The sequence below is a fragment of the Canis aureus genome, chromosome 37 (assembly GCF_053574225.1).
Source record: "Canis aureus isolate CA01 chromosome 37, VMU_Caureus_v.1.0, whole genome shotgun sequence".
Lineage (NCBI taxonomy): Eukaryota > Metazoa > Chordata > Mammalia > Carnivora > Canidae > Canis > Canis aureus.
In genome coordinates this window covers 22,453,484-22,475,460 of record NC_135647.1, presented here as the reverse complement: position 1 = coordinate 22,475,460, position 21,977 = coordinate 22,453,484, and the positions used below count along the sequence as shown (strand labels likewise).

Below are 21,977 nucleotides of genomic sequence, written 5' to 3'. Positions count from 1 at the left end.
ATGTGAGGTAATAGCTTATTTTGGTTTTCATTTACATTTCTCTGATAATGAGTGATGTTGAACATCTTGTCATAGGTCTGTTGTCCATCTGGATGTCTTCATTGGAGAAATGTCTGTTCATGTCTTCTGCCCAATTTTAAATTGGGTTGTTTGGGGTTTTTGATATTGAGTTGTATACAGTTTTTATATATTCTGGATACTAACTCTTTATTGAATATGTTATTTGTGAATATCTTCTCCCATTCAGTAGGCTCTGCTGTACATAATTTTTTTTATTTTGATTTACCTACTCTCAAGTGATTCCAAAAAATAGAAGAGGAAAGAAAACTTCCAAATTCATTCTATGAGGCCAGCATTACCCTGATACCAAGACCAGATGAAGGCACTATGAGAAAAAAGAACAACAAGCCAACATCTCTGATGAACATAGATGCAAAACTCCTCAACAAAATGTTAGCAAACAATTCAACAATACATTTAAAAAAATCATTCACCACAATCATGTGGGATTTATTCCTGGGATGCAAGTGTGGTTCAATATTCACAAATCAATAAATGTGATACATCATATCAATAAAGAAAGAATAAGAATCATGTAATCAACAGACTCAGAAAAAGCATTTGACAAAGTACAGCATCTGTTTGTAATAAATACCCTCAACAGATTAGATTTAGAGGGAACATACTTCAACATAATAAAGGCCATATATGAAAAACCCACAGCTAACATCATATTTAATGGCAAAAAAACTGAGAGCTTTTCTCCTAAGGTCGGGAACAAGACAAGGATGTCCACTCTCACTCTTTTATTCAACATAGAATTAGAAGTCCTAGCCACAGCAATAAGACAAGAAAAAGAAACAAAAGTCATCCAAATTGATAAGTAGTAAAATTTTCACTATTTGCAGATGACATGGTACTATATATAGAAAACCCCAAAGACTCCACCAAAAAACTACTAGAGGTGATATGAATTCAAGGTGATAGGATACAAAAATCAATGTACAAAAATCTGTTGTGTCTCTATACACTAATAATGAAGCAGCAGAGAGAGAAAGTAAGAAAACAATCCCATTTACAATTGCACCAAAGAAAAAAATATCTACAAATAAACTTAACCAAGGAGGTAAAAGACCTATTCTCTGAAAACTATAAAATGCTGATGAAAGAAATTGAAGACAACACATACAAATGGAAAGATATTCTATGCTCATGGATTAGAAAAATCAATATTCTTAAAATGTCCATACTAGCCAATGCAATCTACAGATTTAGTGCAATCCTTATCAAAATACCAAGAGCATTTTTTACAGAACTAGAACAAATAATCCTAAAATTTGTATGGGCCCAAAGAAGACCCTAATTAGCCAAAGCACTCTTGGAAAAGAAAAACAATGGTAGAGGTATCACAATTCCAGACTTCAAGCTATACTAATCAAAACAGTACTGGTTCTGGCACAAAAATAGACACCTAGATCAATGGAACAGAACAGAAAGCCCAGAAATGAACCACAATTATATGCTAAATTAATCTTCAGCAAAAGATGTGAGACTATGCAGTGGGGAAAAAGAAAGTCTCTTCAACAAATGGTATTAGGAAAACTGGTCAACTATATGCAAAACAATGAAACTAGACCACTTTCCTACACCATACACAAAATAAGCTCAAAATGGATTCAGGACCTAAATCTGAGACCTGAGACCATAAAAATCCTAGAAGAGAGCACAGCCAGTAATTTCTCTCACTTCAGCCATAACATTTTTCTAGAATGTTTTCTGAGGCAAAAGAAACAAAAGCAAAAATGAACCGTTGGAACTACATTAGAAAACATTGTGTATATTTTCAATTCACTGGTTTTTTAGTGAGAGTAAGCTTTTTTTTCATGTCTAGTGGTCCTTTGTGTTTTGCGAATTGTGTGTTAATATCCTTGCCCATTTTTTTTGTATTACAGTGCTAACTTCTCTTATACTTTTCTTTGTTTAATCATTATTTTTATTAGAGTAATAAATATATCTATTTTTTGAAATCAAATCATATTCTAGGCTTTGTAGGAGGGAAAAAAAAAAGCAGTCCAAACTTAATTTCTGTTTCTTAGAGGCAATTCTTTTAACTCTTTTTGCTGTTTCTTCTGATATTTATCTCCATATTTCTAAATAATATTCTTTAGTCCCTACTTATACTTTATTTTAAATATTATATTGTGACTTCTGGTTGAGCCTAAGAATTTAGTACTCTTATGAAACACTTGCCCACCTTATCCATATACATGAATCCTTTTCCCAGTAGAGTTGATTAAATTGAAGCTTAATAGTTATATTGTTATGACTATATACATACTGTTTGCTAGTGACCTTTCTAGTATAGTCCAAATAACTTCCTCAACTTATAATGGGATTACATCCCAATAAACCCATCATAAGGTGAAAATATTGTAAGTCAAAAATGCATTTAATACACCAAACTTAATGAACATTAATAAACCCCTTTCTATGTGGCCAAAGTCATTCAGTAAGCTATTGATTTCACCTATAGCTTTCTATCCTCCTGCCCAAACTGACCTATCTGCCCTGCCCTGCAGGCCTATTGCACAATCACCATACTAGGAATTTACTCTCCTTATTATCCTCTAAATTCTCTTCACCTCTCTCCTATATTGGCACCCGTCTTTCCCAGACTCCATTTCAGTTTCTTGGGTTTTCACCCTCATTTCCTATTTTTAATGTTATATATCCTTCAATAGCAACCTGAGAAAAGGAAACAAGGGAAAAAATGTGGAAATTTTGCATGTCTAAAAATGTATTTATCTTCACTACTGATTAGATACGAATTCTGACCTGGAAATCAATTTCCTTCAGCCTTCCCTTCAGAAGGCTTTATTCCATTTTCTTCTAGCTTACAATGTTGCTGTTGATGTGTTCAACGCCATACTGATGTATTATTTGTAGGCAATCTGGTTTTTTTCTCTTAGGAAGCTTTTAGGATTTTGTATCAGTTGGGGTACCATCAAGAAAAATAAGTCATTTTATGTATTCTTTATATAACAAATTTAACATAGAATTAGGAATTTTCATGACTGTTGGAAGAGCTGAAGGAGCAGAGAACATGGGAGCCATCACCAAAAATCAGAGGAACTCATGCTAAAGATCTCAGCTCAAGCATAAGGCAGGTGGTTCTCAAAAACTTATTGAAGTTCTTAAAAATCTCTGAACTTCCACCAATCATCTCAGAGTTCAGTAATGAAGAGGGTTCTCAAAAGTTTGCCAGGAAGCCACTATGAATCTCTTCTCTACTCACACATTTGGCAGGTTTCTCTCACCAGCATACTCTACCCAAAAACTATGTAGGAAAAGGGATTCTGGAAAATGTAGTTTAGCCTCAAAGATGAATGATAGTAGTGCTGAGTTAACAACAGACTGTGGATGCAGTGTACAACAGCTCAGCATCTGAAGACCCTCATTTGCAACATTTAACTTCCAAATGAAGATATTAGCAATATTGTACTTCCCCATTATATGATTTAACTCTTTCCATACAACCAAACCCAGAAGAAGAAACCCAAAGTTCCACTTTTCCATCTTTGAGTAATTGTTTCTTTATTCTCTGATTCACAGTCCACTTTTGCTATCCTATAAACTAAAACTGAAATATAGAAAAAAGCATGATTTACACATTAATACTCTTAGGTGGCATGGGAATGGGAGAGGAGAAAGAGAAAAATATCAGTACATACACAAATGTCCAAACATAAGAACAAGACAGGAAATATATTTAACTACCAGGTGTTTATTTCTGTAAATGGCCATATGGCCATAAGTGGTATTTATAATTCCCTCCTCTTGCCATACATTCCCTTTTCCCCTTTTCCCCAGCTAGTACCCAAACCAGTTACTTTTTTTCTTTTTTTTTTTTTTTTTTTTTTTTAGTCTATTAAGGTGGCCTAAATCGTATTCTTGAACTTTCTGTGCCATAAAGGGCCTGCCTGTTTTGGTTGCTATCGTTTCCTACTACTTCTATTACAGAACATGAGAGTACTAAGAGATTACCATGAGAATCTCCTGGACCTCAGGTATTACCATTGTGTAGGAGCAAACCAATTACTGTTGATAATCAAGATCAATTGTCACAACCAGTACAGTAACCTCTTTTTTTCTGGCCAAATGGCAGTCTCAGCTTCCTATTTAATGAAACTATTGATTTTCCCCTGGTAGAAGCATTCCTTGCCCTGGGAACCAAGATCTCTAAGACTAGCAGAGCTCAATAGTGTGAAGATAGCCAAAACTCTGTTAGTATATCATTAGGTGTAACAGTTTTAAAAGTGCTTGTTTATACCCTTTGATTTCTGAAACTGCGTATCTACTGGGGGGAAAACTACATTACAAATTAATCACTGGTTCAGAGCATGCCCTGCATCTCAGGTTTTATGCCAGCTCCACAAAGTGGTTTCACTCAGCTGACACAATAACTGAATTTTTGAAGTCCATTCTATGAGGCCAAGCTGCAGGATGATAGGAAACATGGTAGACAGTGAATTCCAAATAATAGCATTAACAACACCATACTTTCATGAGACATTGCTGCACTTTGTTTGCTTTTAAATGAGTTCCTTGTCAGAAGTACCATTAAGAAGAGTATCATGATCATAAATAACATACTCTGTAAGTCCAGGGATGATCATTACAGCAGAAGCATATGGGCAGTGAGGCAAAATGTATATCCATGAGAAAAAAATCATTGTTCTTAAAAGGACAGAAAATCCAATGTACTACCACCAGGTAGCTGGTCGGTTCCCCCAAATACTAGTGCCGCATATGGACTCAATGTTGGTCTTTGCTATTGGCAAATTGGGCACCCCACAGGGGCCATAGTCCTGTTATTTCATGAAGGTCACATAAACGGAATCATACAACATGTATCCTTTTAAAATTGGCTTTTCTTCATTCAACATAATTTCATCCAAGCTGTTGTATGTATTAACAGGTCATTCCTTCTTATTGTTGAGTACTATTCCCATGGCGTAGATGTATGACAATTTCTCCAACCATCCATCCATTGAAGGATATTTAGGTATTTTCCAGTTTGGAGCTATTACAAACAAAGCTGCTATGAAAATTTATATATCTATTTATTTACCTTTGTTTCTGCTATATTATTAATTTCCCACAGTTTTTTTCCTGTTCTTTGATTGTTTCTTTTTATAGCACCTTCTTTTTGCTTTCTGGGTAAAAGACATTCTTTTATATTAGCAGGTACTAATTATAATTTAAAACAAATATTTTCTTCTATTCTTTGCTCTGCTTCTGTTCCCTAGGAGTTCCTCTGTTTCTTTGATTGTGTAAGACTGTTTCTCCTGTGAACATTTTCCTCATTTTAGATGATCAATGTTGGTTAAACATTTATATTTATTTATTTTTTAGACATTTATATTTAAAAGCGATGTACTAAAAAATGTATTGGAAGGGCTTCTTGACTAATTAACTAGGTCCATAAAGATGTTGAAGATTCCTATAAGACAGCCGGTGTCCATGCCATGGCCAGGTTCTTCAAGATGCACTGTGTTGTGCTATATGTTGGCAAATCGAACTTTAATAAAAAAAAAAAAACTATACAAAAAAAAAAAGGGATGCACTGTTAGTTTTACATCAAGCAAGCATCATTTTCAGATGAATTTGAGGAAGTACAATTTTTCTTTTTGTTGAGTCTTTGGGATTTTCGGTACATAAGATCATATCATCTGCAAATAGTGACAATTTCACTTCCTTCTTTCTGATATGAATGTCTTTTATTTCTTTGTCTTGCTGATTGCTCTAGCTAGAATATCCAGTACTATAATGAATAAGAGAAGTGGGCATCCTTCATGACATCCTTGTGGGATCTTTGTGTTGTTCTTGATCTCAGAGGAAAAAGCTTTATTTTTTACTGTTTAGTATAAGGTTAGCTGTGGGTTCCTTACGTTTAGGTATATTCCTTCTATTAAAAACCAATCTGTTGAGGATTTTTATCCTCAATATAAACGATGTTATATTTTGTAAAATGTTATTTCTGCATTTATTGAGATGATCATATGATTTTTATCTTTCGTTCTACTAATGAGGTATATAACATTTATTGCCTTGTGTATGTTGAACCATCCCTTGCATCCCAGATAAATCCCACTTGATCATGGGATATAATCCATTTCAAGTGTTCTTGAATTTAGTTTGCTAATATTTTGTTGAAAATATTTGCGTCTATATTTTTCAGGAATACTGGTCTATGGTTTTCTCTATTTTTTGGTAAGGTCATTATGTGACTTTAATAACAGGGTAATGCTAGCCTTGTAGAGAGTGATATGGAAGTGGCTCCTCTTCTATTTTTTAAAAGAGTTTGAGAAGGATGATATTAATTCTTTAAATATTTGGTAGCATTAGTCAGTGAAGCCATCTGGTCCTGAAGTTTTCTACATTGGGAAGTTTTTTATTACTAATTCAACTTTACTCTATTAAAATCTCTTTACTTATTAGAGGTCTGTTCAGATTTTTTATTTCTTTCATATTCAGTCCTAGTAGGTCATATGTCTAGTAATTTACTGATTTTTTTTCTAGATTATATATTTTGTTGGCATATAATTGTTCATAGTAATCTCTTACAATTCTATATATTTCTTAGTATGTTGTAATTCTCTTTGATTTATGATTTCACTTAAGCTCTCTTTTTGTGTAATTAGCCTAGTTAAAGGTTTGTCAATTTTGTTTATCTTTTTATTTTTTCATTTTTTAAAATATTTTATTTATTTTTTCGTGAGAGACACAGAGACAGAGAGAGAGGCAGAGAGAGAGGCAGAGGGAGAAGCAGGCTCCGTGCAGGGAGCCCGACATGGAACTCAATCCCGGGTCTCCAGGATCATGCCCTGGGCTGAAGGTGGTGGCACTAAACTGCTGAGCCACCCGAGCTGCCCGTTTATCTTTTTTAAAGTATCATCTTTTAGTTTTGTTGATATTTCCTACTCTTTTTCTAGTGTTCCTTTCATTTATTTCAGCTCTGATCCTTATTATTGCTTTTCTTCTCCTAACATTGAGTTGAATTTGCTCTTCTTTTTCTAGTTCCTTGAGCTGTAAAGTTAGGTTTTTTGATGAGATCTTTCTTATTTCCTAATAAATGCATTTATTGCTATAAACATCCATCAAAGGATTGCTTTTGCAGCATCCCAGAGGTTTTGATATGTTGTGTTTTCATTTTTACTTATTTTGAAATTTTTTATTTCCCTTTTGATTCCTTCTTTGGCCCATTGGTTGTTCAGAAGTGTGTTGTTTAGTTTCCACATATTTGTAGATTTACCAGGTGTCTTTTTATTAAGTCTAGTTTAAGAACATTTTGATCAGAAGATACTTAGCATTATTTCAATCTTAAATTTGCTGAGTTATTTTGTGTCCTATTATATGATTTACCTTGGGAAATGTACCATGTGTACTTGAGAAGAATGTGTATTTTTCTGCTGTTGAATGAAATATTCTACATATGTCCATTAGGTCCATTTGGTCATAAATATGGTTATGCCAATGTTGCCTTCTTGATTATTTGTCTGGATGATATATCCATTGCTGCCAGTGGAATACTGAAGTCCCCCACTATTATTGTATTGCTATCCATTTCTCCCTTCAGATCTGTTAGTATTTGCTTAATATACTTAGGTGCTCCGATGGGTGTGTTTATATGTATGATTGTTATATCTTCTTGATGAATTGATACTTTTGTCATATTATGTTGTGATTTTTCCTTGTATCTCCTGACTTAAAGCCTAGTTTTTCTTTTCTTTTTTTTTTAAGATTTTATTTATTTATTCGTGAAAGACACACACAAACACACACACACACAGAGAGAGAGAGAGAGAGAGAGAGAGAGAGAGAAAGGCAGACAGAGGCAGAGGCAGTGGCAGAGGGAGAGGCAGGCTCCATGCAGGGAGCCCAATGTGGGGACTGATCCTGGGACTCTAAAGGCAGATGCTCAACTGCTGAGCCATCCAGGCATCCCAAGCCTAGTTTTTCTTTTTCTTTTTTTCTTTTTTAATTTTTTTTTTATTTTTTACTGGTGTTCAATTTACCAACATATAGAATAACACCCAGTGCTCATCCCATCAAGTGCCCACCTCAGTGCCCGTCACCCAGTCACCCCCACCCCTCACCCACCTCCCTTTCTACCACCCCTTGTTCGTTTCCCAGAGTTAGGACTTTCTCATGTTCTGTCTCCCTTTCTGATATTTCCCACTCATTTTTTTCTCCTTTCCCCTTTATTCCTTTTCACTATTTTTATATTCCCCAAGTGAATGAGATCATGTAATGTTTGTCCTCTCCGACTGACTTATTTCACTCAGCATAATACCCTCCAGTTCCATCCACGTTGAAGCAAATGGTGGGTATTTGTCGTTTCTAATGGCTGAGGAATATTCCATTGTATACATAGACCACAGCTTCTTTATCCATTCATCTTTCAATGGACACTGAGGCTCCTTCCACAGTGTGGCTATTGTGGACATTGCTGCTATAAACATCGGGGTGCAGGTGTCCCGGCGTTTCACTGCATCTGTATCTTTGGGGTAAATCCCCAGCAGTGCAATTGCTGGGTCATAGGGCAGATCTATTTTTAACTCTTTGAGGAACCTCCACACAGTTTTCCAGAGTGGCTGCACCAGTTCACATTCCCACCAACAGAAGTGGACCCTCAACTTTATGGTCAACTGATATTTGACAAAGGAGGAAAGACTATCCACTGGAAAAAAAGACAGTCTCTTCAATAAATGGTGCTGGGAAAATTGGACATCCACATGCAGAAGAATGAAACTAGACCATTCTCTTACACCAGACACAAAGATAAACTCAAAATGGATGAAAGATCTAAATATGAGGAAAGATTCCACCAAAATTCTAGAGGAGAACACAGGCAACACCCTTTTTGAACTTGGCCACAGTAACTTCTTGCAAGATACATCCATGAAGGCAAGAGAAACAAAAGCAAAAATGAACTATTGGGACTTCATCAAGATAAGAAGCTTTTGCACAGCAAAAGAAACAGTCCACAAAACTACAAGACAACCTACAGAATGGGAGAAGATATTTGCAAATGACGTATCAGATAAAGGACTAGTATCCAAGATCTATAAAGAACTTATTAAACTCAACAGCAAAGAAACAAACAATCCAAGCTTAGTTTTTCTAACATAAGTAGCTTGCCCTGTTGTCTTTGGGCTTCCACTTGAATGGAATGTCTTTTTTCTATACCTTCACTTTAGGCTTAAGTGTGTTCTTAAACCTGAATTTAGTCTTTGGTAGGCAGTATATTGTTGGTCTTATTTTGTTTTAATCACGCACTCTGTACCTTCTGTTGGTATATTCATATAATTCATAGAGTAATTATTGATATGTAAGAATTTACTGGTGCCATGTTATTTATTGCTTTTTGGTAGTTTTGTATTTTTATTGTTCCATTTCTCTTTCTGCCCACCTTTGTGAACTGATAGTTTTCTGTGGCGATATACTTTCATTCTCCTCTCTTTACCTTTTGTGAGTTTATATGGGTTTTTGTTTTGTAGTTATCATGAGGCTTACATAAAACATTTTATAGATAAAACAGTACATTTTAAGCTGATGGTAACTTAATTTTGATTGCATATGGAAGCTCTTCCCTTATATTCCCACTTTTTATATTTTGATGTCATGATTTACCACTTTTTATGTTGTGTATATTTTAAATATGTGTACAATACAAATTATTGTAGCCATAGTAATTTTTAATTTAATGCTTTTTCCCTTAACCATTATAGTTTAATGGCTAACACAGCATCATATTACAGAATTAGGGTTTTAAAAATCTGTAAATTTCCTTTTACCAATGTGTTCTATACTTTTGTGATACCATATACATAAAATGTGATGGCGGAGGAGTAAAAATTCATTGCTTTTAGAATGGGTTCAAAGTTAAATGACCACCAACCTAATATAGGCTGCAATGTTCATAGGATATTATATATAAACCTAATGGTAACCACAAATTAAAAATCTATAATAGGTATGCAAAAAAATAAAGAGAAAGACACCCAAGAATATCACTAAAGAAGGCCATCAAACCACAAGAGAGGCGATCAAGAGAAAAAAGGAACAGAGAACTACAAAAATAACCATTAAATGTAATAAAATGGCAGTAAGTACATACCTATCAATAATTACTTTGAAGGTAAATGGATTAACCACTCCAATCAAAAGACACAGGGTGATGGAAGGATTAAAAAGCAAAACTATCAATATGTTTCCTACAAGAGACTCACATACCTAAAGACACATGCAAATTGGAAGCAAAGGGATGGGAAACATTTATCACGCAAATGGAAGTGAAAAAAGTGCTGGGGTAAAAATATCTACATCAGAAAAAAATGGACTTTAAAACCAAGAATGTAACAGGAGACAAAGAAAGACACTACACAGTCATAAAGGAAACAATTAGGTAAGAAAATATAACAATTGTAAATATTTATGCATCCAACATGGAAGCACCCAAGTACATAAAACCACTGTTAACAAACATAAAAGAAGAAATTAATAGTAATACAATAATAGTGACAGACTTTAATACCCCACTTATATCAATAATTAGATCATCCAGACAGAAAATCAACAAGAAAAGAATGGCTTTGCATACACACTGGACCAAATGAATCTAACAAATATATTCAGGATATTCTATCCAAAAATAGTAAAATACACAGTTTTTTCAAGTGCACATGGAGCATTCCCCAGAATAGATCACATTAGGCCACAAAACAAGTTTCAATAAATTAAAAAAGATTGGAATCATGACATGTATCTTTTTCAACCACAATGCTATGAAACTACAAATCAACCACAAGAAAAAAATCTGGAAAGAACAAAATACATAGAGGTTGAATAACAAGCTACTAAACAATGAATTGGTCAACCAAGAAATCAAAGAGGAAAAAAATATTTAGAGACAAATGAAAATTCAGATTATAAAAATTATACCTCAAGAGGTGAGAAATTTTCAAATAAACAACTCAACCTTACACATAAAGAAGCTAGAAAAAGAAAAAAAAAAAAAAAAGAACCAAACCCAAAACCAGCAGAAGAGAGAAAATAATAAAGATTAGAGTGGAAATAAATGCATACTAAAAAACAATAAAACAGATCTATGAAACCAGGATCTGGTTCTTTGAGAGGATGAACCAAATTGACAAATCATTAGGCAGACTCATTACCAAGAGAGAGAGAACTCAAATAAATAAAAATCAGAAATGAAAGAGAAGTAACAACCAACACCATAGAAATGCAATGGATTATAAGAGATTATTATGAAAAACTATATGCCAACAAATTGGGAAACCTAGAATAAATAGATAAATTCCAAGAACCATATAACCTTCTAAACCTGAAACATGAAGAAACAGAGAATTTGAACACACCAATAAGCAAAGAAATTGAATCAGGAATCAAAAAACTCCAAACAAACAAAAGTCCAGGACCAGATGGCTTCACAGGTGATTTCTACTAAACATTTAAAGAAGAGTTAATATCTATTATTCTCAAAATATTTTTAAAAATAGAACCAAAAAAAAAAATAGAATGGGGGGGCAGCCTGGGTGGCTCAGCGGTTTAGCGATGCCTTCAGCCCAGAGTATGATCTTGGAGACCCAGGATAAAGTCCCGCGTCAGGTTTCCTGCATGGAGCCTGCTTCTCCCTCTGCCTGTGTCTCTGCCTCTCTCTATCTCTCTCTGTGTGTATCTCATGAATAAATAAATAAAATCTTAAAAAAAAAATAGAATGGGAAGGAAAACTTCCAAATTCATTCTATGACACCAGCATTACCCTGATACTAAAACCAGATAAAGACTCCACTAAAGGGATCCCTGGGTGGTGCAGGGGTTTGGCGCCTGCCTTGGCCCAGGGCCCGATCCTGGAGACCCGGGATCGAATCCCACGTCAGGCTCCCGGTGCATGGAGCCTGCTTCTCCCTCTGCCTATGTCTCTGCCTCTCTCTCTCTCTGTGTGTGATTATTATAAATAAATAAAAATTTAAAAAAAAAAGATTCCACTAAAAAAGAAAAGTACAGGCCGATATCCCTAATGAACATAGATACAAAAATCCTTAACAAAATACTAGCAAAATGGATTCAAAAATACATTAAAGAAACTCATTCACCACAATCAAATGGGATTTATTACTGGGTTACAAGGGTGGTTCAATATTTGCAAATCAATCAACATGATACATCACATCAATAAGAGAAAGGATAAGAATCATATGATCATTTCAATAGACGCATAAAAAGCATTTGACAAAGCACAATGATAAAAAAAATAGTAGGTTTAGAAGAAACATACCTCAATATAATAAAGGCCATATATGAAAAACCCACAGCTAATATCATCCTAAATGAGGAAAAACTCAGCTCTTTTCCCTACAGTCAGGAATAAGACAAGGATGTCTACCCTCACCACTTTCATTCAACATAGCATTAGAAGGCCTAGTCACAACAATGAAACGAGAAAAAGGAATAAAAGGCATCTAAATTAGTAATGAAGAAATAAGACTTTCACATGTTTCACATTACACTATATATAGAAAACCCCAAAGACTCCACCAAAAAACTTTAGAGCTGTTAAACTAATTCAGTAAAGTCATAAGATACAAAATCAATAAAGAGAAATCTGTTGCATTTCTATATACCCTTAATGAAGCTGAAGAGAGATGAATTAAGGAAACAATTTCACTTACAATTGCATCAAAAACCATGAGATACCTAGGAATAAACCTAACCAAAGAGGTGAAATCCTTGTACTCTGAACACTGTTAAACATTGATGAAAGGAATTGAAGATGTCATAAAGAAATGGAAAAACAGGGGATCCCTGCGTGGCTCAGTGGTTTAGCACCTGCCTTTGGCCCAGGGTGCGATCTTGGAGTCCCAGGATCGAGTCCCGCGTCAGGCTTCCGGCATGGAGCCTGCTTCTCCCTCTGCCTGTGTCTCTGCCTCTCTCTCTCTCTCTCTCTCTCCATGTCTATCATGAATAAATAAATAAATAAATCTTTTAAAAAAAAGAAATGGAAAAACATTCCATATTCATGGATTGGAAGAACAAATATTGTTAACATGTCTATACTACCCAACACAATCTATACATTTAATGCAATCCCTATCAAAATACCAGTGGCATTGTTTGCAGAGCTAGAACAAACAATTCTAAAATATCTGTGGAACCACAGAAGACCCCAAGTACCCAAAGCAATCCTGAAAAAAGAAAAGCAAAGCTGGAAGCATCACAATTTTGGACTTCAAGTTATAATACAAAATTGTAGTCATTAAAAAAGTACTGGAACAAAAAATAGGCTGATCAATGGGACAGAATTGAAAGCCCAGAAATGCACCCACAACTATAGGATCAATTAATCTTTAACAAAGCAGGAAAGAACATCCAATGGGAAAAGTCTCTTCAACAAAGTAGCCATACAGTGTTGGGAAAACTGTATGGCTACATGCAAAGGAATGAAACTAGACCACTTTCTTATGTGATACACGAAAATAAATTCAGAATGGATTAAAGACCAAAAAATGGATCAACACCAAAAAAACAAATAATCCAGTTAAAAAAAGGAGAAGAGGACATGTATAGACATTTTTCTAAAGAAGACATACAGATGGCCAATAGACATATGAAAAGATGCCCTACATCACTGATCATCAGGGGAATGCAAATCAAAACTATGAGATATGACCTCACAGTTGTCAGAATGACTCAAATAAAAAACACAAGAAACAACAGGTATTGATGAGGATGTGGACAAAGAGGAAGCCTTGTGCACTGTTGATGAGAATACAAACTGGTGCAGCCACTCTAGAAAACAACATGGAAGCTCTTCAATATGTTAAAAATAGAACTACCCACTCTCTTCTCCAGCAAGCCAAGATGCTGAAAGGAAAGAAGGCAAAGGGGAAGAAGGTGGCCCTAGCCCCTGCTGTAGTGAAGAAGCAGGAGGCCAAGAAGAAGGTGGTCAATCAATCCCCTGTTTGAGAAAAGGCCCAAAAACTTTGGCATCGGACAGGACATCTAGCCCAAAAGGGACCTCACCCGCTTTGCAAATGGGTGCACTACATCCGGCTGCAGCGGCAGAGGGTCATTCTCTATAAACGTCTCAAAGTACCTCCCGCCATTAACCAGTTCACCCAGACCTTGTACTGCCAAACAGCTATTCAACTGCTTAAGCTGGCCCACAAGTACACACCAGAGACAAAGCAAGAGAAGAAGCAGATGTTGTTGGCCCAGGCCGAGAAGAAAGCTGCTGGCAAAGCAGATGTCCCCACTAAGAGGCCTCCTGTCCTTCGAGCTGGGGCTAACACTGTCATCACCTTGGTGTAAAACAAGAAGGCTCAGCTGGTAGTGCTCACACATGATGTGGATCCCACTGAGCTGGTTGTCTTCCTGCCTCCCCTGTGTCCTAAGGTGGGGGTTCCCTACTGCATTATCAAGGAGAAGGCCAGGCTGGGGCATCTCGTCCACAGGAAGACCTGCAAGACTGTTGCCTTCACACAGGTTAACTCAGAAGACAAGGGAGCTCTGGCTAAGCTGGTAGAAGCCATCAGGACCAATTACAATGACGGATATGATGAGATCCGCTGCCACTGGGGAGGCAGTGTCCTGGGTCTGAAGTTGGTGGCTCACATTGCCAAGCTGGAAAAAGCAAAGGCTAAAGAACTGGCCACCAAGCTGGGCTGAGTGGACACTGTTGAATTTTCTATCCATAAAAGTAATAAAAGTTTCCCTTTCAAAAAAAAAAAAATAGAACTACCCTATGAACCAGCAATTGCACTACTGGATATTTATCCAAAAAGTATGACAACACTAATTCAAAGGGATACATACACCTCTATATTTATAAGAGCATTATTTACAGTAGCTAAGATATAGAAATAGCCCAAGTGTCCATCAACTAATGAATGGATAAAGAAGAAATGATATATATACACATACATATGATTTATATATGATATATATATATATATATACACACACACACACACACACACATCAGGATATCATTCTGCCATAAAAAGAATGAAATCTTGCCATTTTCAATGACATGGGTGGAGCTAGGAAGTATAATGCTAAGTGAAATAAGTCAGTCAGAGAAAGACAAATACCATGATTTCAGTCATGTGTGGAATTTAAGAAACAAAACAAATGAGCAAAGGAGGAGAGAGACAAATCAAGAAACAGACTCTTTATATAGAGAACAAACTTATGGTTACCAGAGGGTAGGTGGGGGGGGGGGGATTGGTTACATAGGTGATGGGGATTAAGGAGTACACTTGTGATAAACACCAGGTGATGTATGGAATTACTGAATCACTATACTGTACACCTGAAACTAATATTATACTGTATGTAATTTTAAACTAAAATTAAAATAAAAACTTGAAAGAAAAACATATAGTGGATACACAAAAGATAAAGAGAAGGAATCTAAACATACCACTAAAGTAAATCATCAATTTACTAGGGAAGAGAGCAGAAGAATAAAGGAACAGAGGAAGGAACTACAAAATGTCACAAAACAATTGACAAAGTGGCAGTAAAGACATGCTTGTCAATGATCACTTTAAATGTAAATGGACTAAATTGTCCAATCAAAAGAAGGATGAATGAATTAATAAACAAGACCCATCTATATGCTGATTACAAGAGACTGACTTCAGACGTAAGGACACACATACTGAAATTCAAGTATTGTAAAAAGATAGTGCATGCAAATGGAAACTCAAAGAAAGCTGGAGTAGATATACTTATATCAGCCAAATGGACTTTAAATGTAAAACTATAATAAGACACAAAGAAGGGCATTACATAACAATAATGGGGTCAATCTAGTAAGAAGATATAACATTTACAAGTATTTATACACCAAACATGGGAGCACCTAAATATATAAAGGAAACAAAAACAGATCTAAATGTAGAAATAGAAAGCAATATAATATTAATAGGAGACATTAATACTTCATTTACATGAATGTTTATCTAGACAGAAAATCAATAGGGGGGAGGGATCCCTGGGTGGCTCAGTGGTTTAGCGCCTGCCTTTGGCCCAGGGCGTGATCCTGGAGTTCCGGGATCGAGTCCCACACCGGGCTCCCTGCATGGAGCCTGCTTCTCTCTCTGCCTGTGTCTCTGCCTCTCTCTCTCTTTCTCTGTGTCTATCATGAATAAATAAATAAAATCATTAAAAAAAAAAAAAGAAAATCAATAGGGAAACATAGGCCTTAGATGACATTTTAGGCCACATGGACTCAATATATATATATAGAACATTCCATCTGAAGGCAAAAGAATACATATTTTTCTCAAGTACAAATGTAACATTCATTCTCCATGACAAATCTTATGTTAGGCCACAAAACAAGGCTTAGTAAATTTAAGGAGATTGAAGTCATATCAAGCTTTTCTGACTACAATGGTATGAATTTAAAAATCAATTACAAGAAAAAAACTGGAAAATTCACAAATATTTGTATGTTAAACAACACGATATTGGACAACCAATGGGTCAAAGAAAAAATAAAAAGTGAAATAAAAATATTTTTTTTATTGAGACAAATGAAAATGAAATGAAAATGGAAATACAATATACCAGAATGTATGAGATGCAGCAAAAGCCATTCTAAGCAGGAAGTCTGTAGTGGTAAACATTTACATTATTTGAGAAAAATCTCAAATAAACAACCTAGCTTTACCCTCAAGGAACTAGGAAAAGAAGAGAAATGTGAGCCCAAAGTTAGTAGAGGGGAGGAAATAACAAAGATCAGATCAGAAATAAATGAGACTAAAAAGATAGTAGAAAAGATCAATGAAACTAACACTGGTTCTTTGAAAACATAAATATAATGACAAATCTTAAGCTAGACTCGTCATGAAAAAGATTACTCAAATGAAAGAGCAAACAATAACAATTTGTACCATAAAAAACTAAGGATTATAAAAGATTACTGTGAATGAGTATACACCAACAAGCTGAGCAAACCAGAAAAAAGTGTACAAATTCCTAGAAATATACAATCTATGAAAACTGAATTAAGAAGAAAGAGAAATCCTGAACAGGCCTTTTTTTCTTTTTCTTTTTCTTTTTTTTTTTTTCTTTTTTTTTTTTTTTTTTTTTGAGACTGGAGGAAAGGATTTATTTACTTATTTATTTTTTAATTTTTTTATTGGAGTTCAATTTGCCAACATATAGCATATCACCCAGTGCTCATCCCGCCAAGTGCCCCCCTCAATGCCCATCACCCAGTCACCCCAACCCCCTGCCCACCTCCCCTTCCACTACCCCTTGCTCATTTCCCAGAGTTAGGTGTCTCTCATGTTTTGTCACCCTCACTGATATTTTCACTCATTTTCTCTCCTTTCCCTTTATTCCCTTTCACTAATTTTTATATTCCCCAAATGAATGAGACCATGTAATGTTTGTCCTTCTCCGAATGACTTATTTCACTCACCATAATACCCTCCAGTTCCATCCACATTGAAGCAAATGGTGGTTATTTGTCGTTTCTAATGGCTGAGGAATATTCCATTGTATACATAGACCACAGCTTCTTTATCCATTCATCTGTCGATGGACACCGAGGCTCTTTCCACAGTGTGGCTATTGTGGACGTTGCTGCTATAAACATCGGGGTGCAGGTGTCCCGGCGTTTCACTGCATCTGTATCTTTGGGGTAAATCCCCAGCAGTGCAATTGCTGGGTCGTAGGGCAGGTCTATTTTTAACTCTTTGAGGAACCTCCACATGGTTTTCCAGAGTGGCTGCACCAGGTCACATTCCCACCAACAGTGCAAGAGGGTTCCCCTTTCTCCACATCCTCTCCAACATTTGTTGTTTCCTGTCTTGTTCATTTTCCCCATTCTCACTGGTGCGAGGTGGGATCTCATGGTGGTCTTGATGTGTATTTCCCTGATGGCAAGTGATGCGGAGCATTTTCTCATGTGCATGTTGGCCACGTCTATGTCTTCCTCTGTGAAATTTGTTCATGTCTTTTGCCCATTTCATGATTGGATTGTTTGTTTCTTTGCTGTTGAGTTTAATAAGTTCTCTATAGATCTTGGACACTAGCCCTTTATCTGATACGTCATTTGCAAATATCTTCTCCCATCCTGTCCGTTGTCTTGTAGTTTTGTTGACTGTATCCTTTGCTGTGCAAAAGCTTCTTATCTTGATGAAGTCCCAATAGTTCATTTTGCTTTTGTTTCTTTTGCCTTCATGGATGTATCTTGCAAGAAGTTACTGTGGCTGAGTTCAAAAAGGGTATTGCCTGTGTTCTCCTCTAGGATGTTGATGGAATCTTGTCTCACATTTAGATCTTTCATCCATTTTGAGTTTATCTTTGTGTCTTGTGTAAGAGAGTGGTCTAGTTTCATTCTTCTGCACGTGGCTGTCCAATTTTCCCAGCACCATCTATTGAAGAGACTTTTTTCCAGTGGATAGTCTTTCCTCCTTTATCGAATATTAGTTGACCATAAAGTTCAGGGTCCACTTCTGGGTTCTCTATTCTGTTCCATTGATCTATGTGTCTGTTTTTGTGCCAGTACCACACTGTCTTGATGACCACAGTTTTGTAGTACAACTGGAAATCTGGCATTGTGATGCCCCCAGCTCTGGTTTTCTTTTTTAATATTCCCCTGGCTATTCGGGATCTTTTCGGATTCCACACAAATATTAAGATGATTTGTTCCAACTCTCTGAAGAAAGTCCATTGTATTTTGATAGGGATTGCATTAAATGTGCAAATTGCCCTGGGTAGAATTGACATTTTCACAATATTAATTCTTCCAATCCATGAGCATGTAATATTTTTCCATCTCTTCGTGTCTTCCTCAATTTCTTTCAGAAGTGTTCTATAGTTTTTAGGGTATAGATCATTTACCTACTTGGTTAGGTTTATTCCTAGGTATCTCATGCTTTTTGATGCAATTGTAAATGGGATTGACTCCTTAATTTCTCTTTCTTCAGTCTCATTGTTAGTGTATAGAAATGCCACTGATTTCTGGGCATTGATTTTGTATCCTGCTGAACAGGCCAATTTCTAGTAAGGAGATTGAATCAGTTATCAAAACCTTCCTAACAAACAAAAATCCAAGAGCAGATGGCTTTACTGGTGAATTCTATAAATCATTTAAAGAAGAATACCTATTATTCTCAAACTCTTTCAAAAAATAGAAGAGGGAACATTCCCAAAGTCTTTTATGAGGACAGCATTATGCTGATATGAAATTAACAACTCAGGAAACAGCAGATGTTGGCAAGGATGTGGAGAAAGGGAAACTCTCTTACACTGTTGCGAATGCAAACTGGTGCAGCCACTCTGGAAAACAGTATGAAGGTTCCTCAAAAATTTAAAAATAGTACTACCCTACAACCCAGCAATTGCACTACTAAGGTATGTACCCAAAGAATACAAACATAGTGATTTGAAGGGGCACCTGTACCCCAATGTTTATAGCAGAAATGCCCACAATATCCAGACTATGGAAAGAGCCCAAATGTCCATCGATAGATGAGTGTATAAAGATGTGGTACATACATACAATAAAATATTACTCAGCCATGAAAAAGTCACCATTCTAATGACATGGATGGAACTAAAGGGTATTATGCTGAGTGAAATAAGTCAGTCAGAGAAAGACAATTATCATATGATCTCACTTGTATATGGAATTTAAAAAAACATATGAACATAGGGGAAGGGAAGGAAAAATAAAATAAAATGGAAACCAAAAGGGAGACCAACCATAAGAGACTCTTTACATAGGAAACAAACTGAGGGTTGATGGAGGGGAGGTGGGTGAGGTCATGGAGTAAGTTGGTGATGGGCATTAAGGAGGGCATGTGATGTAATGAACACTAGGTGTTAAATGCAACTGATGAATCACTAAACTCTTACCTCTGAAACTAATAATACACTATATGTTAATTAATTGAATCTAAATAAAATGAAATGAAATAAAAAAAAGAAAATCCCAAAGATTCAACAACAAAAAGAAAATCCAAAGACTCAACAACAAAAATTCAGTAAAGTTGCAAAATATAATATCAATATACAGAAATCAGTTGCATTTTTATAAACTAAAAATGGAACATCTGAAAAAAAATAAAGGAAATCATCCCATTCACAATAGCATCAAAAACAATAAAATACCCAGGAATAAATTTAACCAAGGAAAGAAAAATCTATATAATGAAAACTAGGAGGCTTTGTTGAAAGGAACAAAGACAACACAAACAAATGAAAAGGCATTCTGTGTTCAAGGATTAAAAGAAACAATATTAAAATGTCCATACAATCCAAAGCCATATATATATTCAAAGCAATCCTAGTGAAATTCCAATATCATTTTTCTCAGAATTAGAAAAAAAAAAACCTGGGCAGCCTGGGTGGCTCAGCGGTTTAGTGCTGCCTTCAGCCCAGGGTGTGATCCTGGAGACCCGGGATCGAATCTCATGTCGGGCTCCCTGCATGGAGCCTGCTTCTCCCTCTGCCTGTGTCTTTGCCTCTCTCTCTCTCTCTCTCTATCTCTCAAATAAATAAATAAATAAATAAATAAATAAATAAATAAAATCTTAAAAAAATAGAAAAAAAATCCTAAAAGTTGTATGGAATCACAAAAGATCCTAAAATCAAAGCAGTACTGAAAAAGAACAAACCTAGATATATTACACATCCTGACTTCAAACTATACTACAAAGCTATAGTAATTAAAATAGTATGGTCTTGGCCTTTAAAAAAATGCATAGATCAATGGAAAGGAATAGAAAGCTCAGAATCAAATCCCCACATATACGGTCAACTAATATTTGACAAGAGAGTCAAAAACACTCAAAGGACACTGAGTAATGTATAGAATTGGATCACTACATTGTACTTCTAAAATTAACCTAATGATGTATGTTAATTATACTAAAATTAAAAAATTTTTAAATCACAAATCAGATAAGAAGCTAATATCCAAAATATATAAAGAACTCATACAGCTCAACAACATAGAAACAATCTGATTAAAAGATGGGCACAAAAACTAAATACACATTTCTCCAAAGAAAACATCAATGGCCAGCAGGCATATGAAAAGGTATGCAACATCACTCATCATCAGGAAAATGCAAAATCAAAACCACAATGAGATATCACATCACAGCTGTCAGAATGACTATCATGGAAAAGACATGAAATACAAGTGTTGGCAAGGATGAGGAAAAAGGGGAACCCTGTGCAGTGTTGGTGGGAATGTAAGTTAGTTCGACAACTGTGGGAAACAGTATTAGGTTTCTGCAAAAAAAGCAAAAATAAAACTACCATTTGATCCAGCAAATCCACTTCTAAGTATATACTCAAAATGAGGGGAAAAAAGGATATTAAAGAGATATCTGCACTCCCGTGCAGATAAAAAATCTCCCCGATATTTATTGTAGCATTATTTACAATACAGAAGACAGGAAAGAATGTAAATATTCCACCAATGGATTAATGAATAAAGACGATATGGTCTAACAGGGATACTTCTTATTACACTTCACAGATGCTGCATTTCTTACCAATTGAAGGTTTGTGGCAACCCTGCATCCAGCAAGTCTATCTGCCATTTTTTCCAACAGCATTTGCTCACTTCATGTCTCCATGTTACATTTTGGTAACTCTCACAATATTTCAAACTTTCTCATCTTTGATGTTACTGTTGTAATTATTTTGCGGTGCCATGAACCATGCCCATATAAGACAGTGAAACTTAATCTATAAATGTTTGTGTTCTGATGTTCCACCAACCAGCTATACCCCCATCTCTCTCCCTCTCCTCAGGCCTCCTTATTCCCTGAGACACAACAGTTTTGAAATTAGGCCACTTAATAAACCAAAGATGGTCTTTAAGTCTTCAAGTGAAAGGAAGAGTAGCATGT

At 35.6% G+C, this 21,977-nt stretch overlaps 2 long non-coding RNA genes and 2 pseudogenes across 3 annotated transcripts in view; 3 read left to right on the top strand and 1 right to left on the bottom strand.

The window, feature by feature from the left end:
- LOC144306686 (uncharacterized) overlaps positions 1–21,977 on the bottom strand; it is a 156,868-nt gene that overhangs the window by 81,043 nt on the left and 53,848 nt on the right. The gene's annotated exons all lie outside the window — the stretch shown is intronic.
- LOC144306688 (uncharacterized) overlaps positions 1–21,977 on the top strand; it is a 71,628-nt gene that overhangs the window by 14,170 nt on the left and 35,481 nt on the right. The gene's annotated exons all lie outside the window — the stretch shown is intronic.
- The window catches only part of LOC144306684 (ATP synthase peripheral stalk subunit d, mitochondrial pseudogene), a 114,893-nt pseudogene that overhangs the window by 61,704 nt on the left and 31,212 nt on the right, over positions 1–21,977 (top strand). The gene's annotated exons all lie outside the window — the stretch shown is intronic.
- On the top strand, positions 13,942–14,812 carry LOC144306484 (large ribosomal subunit protein eL8 pseudogene; annotated as a pseudogene).